This window comes from Bubalus bubalis, chromosome 4 (genome assembly GCF_019923935.1).
Source record: "Bubalus bubalis isolate 160015118507 breed Murrah chromosome 4, NDDB_SH_1, whole genome shotgun sequence".
Classification (NCBI taxonomy): domain Eukaryota; kingdom Metazoa; phylum Chordata; class Mammalia; order Artiodactyla; family Bovidae; genus Bubalus; species Bubalus bubalis.
This window is the reverse complement of record NC_059160.1, coordinates 71,573,624-71,578,566: the sequence shown is the minus strand read 5'-3', so window position 1 is coordinate 71,578,566 and position 4,943 is coordinate 71,573,624. Positions and strand designations below refer to the sequence as shown.

Sequence of the window (4,943 nt, the reverse complement as noted above, 5' to 3'; positions counted from 1 at the left end):
AGGCTTATCAATATTATCAATTGTTTCAATGAACCAACTTTTGGCGTTGTTGGCTTTTTTTTTTATTTCATTGATTTCTGTTTTTTATTTTTCCTTCTTTCTATTTACTTTATGCTTAATTTGCATTTCTTTTAGTAGCTCTTGAAGGTGGAAGATGAGAGCACTGATCTTTATTTTGTAATGCAAGCCTTTACAAATATAAAATTATCTTTCAGTTCAGTTTAGTCACTCAGCTGTATCCAACTCTTTGCATCCCCATGGACTGCAGCACGCCAGGCCTCCCTGTCGGTTACCAACTCCCAGAGCTTACTCAAACTCATGTCCATTGAGTTGGTGATGCCATCCAACCATCTCATCCTTTGTCGGCCCCTTCTCCTCTGGCCTTCAATCTTTCCCAGCATCAGGGGCTTTTCAAATGAGTCAGTTCTTCACATCAGGTGGCCAAAGTATTGGAGCTTCAGCTTCAGCATCAGTCTTTCCAATAAATATTCAGGACTGATTTCGTTTAGGATGGACTGGTTGGATCTTCTTGTAGTCCAAGGGACTCTCAAGAGTCTTTTCCAATACCACAGTTCAAAAGCATCAATTCTTCAGCACTCAGCTTTCTTTATAGTCCAACTCTCACACTCATACATGACTAATGGAAAAACCACAGTTTTGACTAGATAGACCTTTGTTGGCAAAGTAATGTCTCAGGTTTTTATTTTTTTATTTTATTTTATTTCAATTTGTTTCAATTGTTTATTAACCAGATTACAAAAATAATCCTGGTAGATACCTTAGTTTATCCTTCTAATAAGCCTGTTGATCTGGTCTTCCCTGTTGTCAGCATCTCCACCTTCTACAAAATGGGTGGTCTTTTTCTTCATTCTACCTCATGGAGAAGACAATTTAAAGGGCCACAGGAAGTTGTTTGCTTCTTTGAAACGTTTTCCAATGGTATAGATCTCATGAATCAGATCCTCCGTGCAGATGATTCCATATTTCCCAAGAGATCGAGCAATCAATGCGTTGTCTGTCAGGGCAATTCGCTTTTTGTTGATTTTGCCATAACCACGCTTGTAGATCAATTCATTTACAGACTTCAGATTCGGGTACCCCCATACAATGTATGGCTCCACAATTCTCAGCATGTTAACTGATGCCTTGTTGAGCTTCATAAAGGTGCCGTTGAAGATCTGCCAGAGGCGAAGGAGCTGCAGCACCTTTCAAACCTCTGGGCTCACACCTTTGATACCTCTGATCCTGATGACAAACGCCAATTTGGGTTCCGTGGGTACATAGACGTTGCCGGCTTTTCCTGCCATCCTAGCCATTCAAATTTCAGTTCTGTACATCTGCCTGTATTCCTTGTGGTAATGCTTAGCTTTTTCATAGATAAGCTTCCTCCTTGCCTTTCGAAGCATCTTTTGGGCAAACTTCTTTCTCAGTCGATTGATCTTAAGCTCTGCGAAATTCTTCCACTTTTTCTTAAGGGTTTCTGGCACAGCAGAAACCTTCTTTTTCTTCTCTTCTGCACCCTCCATGGTTCCAGCCAGGAAAGAGCTGTCTCAGGTTTTTAAAATGCTGTCTAGGTTGCTCCAAGGAGCAAGCGTCTTTTAATTTCACAAATTCTGATATGTGTATTTGTTATAATTCAGTTCAAAATCTTTTATCTTTTTCCTGGTGATTCCTTCTTTGAAGCGTTTCTCATTTCTAAATATTTGGGGATTTTTCTTGATATCTTTTTGTTATTATTTTCTATTGTATTCTAAGAGCATACTCTGTATAGGTTCTGTCTTTTGAATTTATTCAGACTTCTTTTTATGGTTTGGCATGAGTTCTATCTTGGTAAATATTCTAAATGCACTTGAAAAGAAGGAGTATTCTGGAGTTGTTTAATGTAGTGTTATGTAAATTTAAATTAAGTTAGAGAGAGTGGTTCAGATTTTCTATGTCCTTTCTCATTTTTCGTCTACTTAATCTACCAGTTACTGAGAAAGGAGTGTGTTAAAATTTCCAACTATGCTTGTGACTGTCTATTTCTCTCTTTATTTCTATTCATTCTTGCCTCATATATTTTGAGGTTCATATACATTTAGCATTATTGTCCCTTAAAGATTTTCCCTTTCATCATTATGAAATGTCTTCCTTTCATTTGGTAATGCTTCTTGCCTATACTATCTGATATTAATATAAATACATGGGTTGTCTGTCTTCAGGTACACTGAGACTCTTGAGAGTCCTCTGGACTACAAGGAGATCCAACCAGTCCATTCTAAAGGAGATCAGTCCTGGGTGTTCATTGGTAGGACTGATGTTGAAGCTGAAACTCCAATATTTTGGCCACCTGATGTGGAGAGCTGACTCATTTGAAAAGACCCTGATGCTGGGAAAGATTGAGGGCAGGAAAAGGGGACGACAGAGGATTAGGTGGTTGGACGGCATCACCGACTCAACAGACATGGGTTTGGGTGAACTCTGGGAGTTGGTGATGGACAGGGAGGCCTGGCGTGCTGCAGTTCATGGGGTTGCAAAGAGTTGGACGTGACTGAGCAACTGAACTGAACTGAGCCTCACTTTGATGGTGTTCAATCTAATGTTAAGCCCATCTAATGAGTGTTTGATTCAGATGCTATATTTTCCAGCTCTAGAGGTTCTGTTTGTTTTTTTTTTTTAGAGTTTTCCATATCTCTTCTGAAACGCCCAATCTTTTTAATCATTATATCCATCTTTTCCTGCAAATTTTAAAAACATATGTGTATTAGTTGTTTTAAAGTTCTATTAATGCCAGTAACTGGGTAATCTATGGGTCTGTTTCTACTGACTAATTTTTCTTTTGACTATATATCCCATTTTCCTGTTTCTTGGTGTGCTTCATAATTCTTTTGTTATATTCCAAATAATGTATATAAAAGAACAGTGGTGACCAAAGTATAATATTTAGTTTTGTTTTACTTCATTTTATTTTCCAGCAAATACAAGCCCTTTTATCTATCTGGAAATTAGGATGAGGAGCTTATCATTAGTATTTCTTTCAGAGTCAAGTTGAGCTATATCTGGGATACAGCTTTTAATCGATTGAAATTACCTATGACTAGTCCAACCCTCAGCCACTTGAGTCATAACTTTTTATGTTTTCAGTAGCTGAGCTGCAAGAAGATTGACTGCAGTTTCATATACTTTTGCAATATTTTGAATCTTTGGATTCACCTCCAGGCAGGGATCTGGAATCTAAACACCACAGGAATGCACAGACCTAAGCAATTTCTGCTCACCAGCCCTTTCTCCACTGTTATTATCTTTGCAAAACTCATGGTTGGAGAGGGTCTTCAAAAGAGCAGAAAGAACTACTGATCCCAGTTATCTGTCCCAGCATTTGGAGCTTCTCAGACTTTAATTTATCCTGACAGCCCCAAAAGATTGGAAAATCAGATTTGTTAAGGACAACAGAGAGAATATAATATGTTAAGAGAAGGTTGAAGGACTAGTAGATTTAAAGTAAACTAAAGTCTTCCCTGGTGGCTCAGCGGTAAAGAATCCATCTGCCAATAGAGGAGACACAGGTTCAGTCCTGGTCCAGGAAGATCCCACATGCCTCAGGGTAACTAAGCCCGTGTGCTACAACTACTGAAGCCCACACAACTTACAGACTATTCTATGCAAGAAGAGAAGCCACTGCAAAGGGAAGCTTGTGCACCACAACTAGAGAGTAGCCCCCATTCGCCACAACCAGAGAAAAGCCCGTGCGGCAATGAAGACCCAGCACAGTCACAAATAAATATTCTTTAAAAAGTGCAAAATCTCAAGGCACAAAATACAAAATAAAGTAAATTAAGAAGCTTGGTTAGATGATATTACTTTAAGCATGAACAAAATTTATTAATTAATTTTTTATTAAAAAAAAGTCCTCTTGGCCTACCAAACCTACCTCCACCCTGCCATGGGGAATAATACTGCCCACAGCTTCCCATGAGTCTGCATAGCCGTTTTCTCTCTGTGATATTCTAACCTGGTTTAATAGTTAACTTATAGATGGCACTAATCTACTCTTTTCATCTAGAAAAAATAATTCATGTAAATTCCACCCCATTTCCTGAAATTTCCCTCCAATTAAGATTCTGGTGATAAACTCCAATAAAAGGCTTTGGCATAGTATTAGTGATTTTGATACAAAAATAATATTTTCATGTCTTTACAGCCACCAACACTCCTCCAAAGGTATATTAGTCTGCTAGGGCTGCCATAATAAAATACCATAGATGGTGGTTTAAACAAAACAAAGTTACTTTCTCTTAGTTGTAGAAGCCAGATGTCCAAGATCTAGGTTCCAGTTGATACAGTTTCCAGTGAGGACTTTCTTCCTGGCTTGTAGATGGTCATCTTCTCACTATGTCTCACCTGGTTTTTCCTCCATATGTTTACAGGAAGACAGCTTATAAAGCTTTATAAGAGGCACTAGATAACTTGCTAGAACACTAATCCTACTGAATCAGGACCCTCCCGTATGACCTCATTCAACCTTAATTACTTCCTTAAAGGTCCCATTACCAAATTCAACCACACTGATGTTTAGAGATTCAACACATAAATTTGGGGGTGGGGGTGGGGAGGGAGGCACAAACATTTAGTCTAAAACAAAAGGTATTTGGATACTACATTGTTTGATTCTTGATGTAATTCTTTTCCCATCTTTCTTCTGTAATCTTTCTCTTTTTCATACAAACATCCACACTTACATGCCCATTCACACAGTGTTTTATGGAAAATCTCTATCATTAAGATAACCAGAGCTTAAAAGTAGAGGCTAACCACATGATAATATGTGAAATGGCAAGCCATGGTTTGTGGCATACACTTTCATCTCGGGAAACATAGATTTATGCTGTTATAGAAATGACTTGTGGTTCAATTACTATAAAACAGAATTGTTACAGAAAGCTTTTGTTTTCACCCTAAAATAC

General features: G+C 38.2%; 1 pseudogene; it reads right to left on the bottom strand.

The window, feature by feature from the left end:
- Nucleotides 1–727: 727 nt before the first annotated feature.
- Nucleotides 728–1,721, bottom strand: LOC102402430 (annotated as a pseudogene).
- Between the last annotated feature and the right edge of the window lie 3,222 nt (nucleotides 1,722–4,943).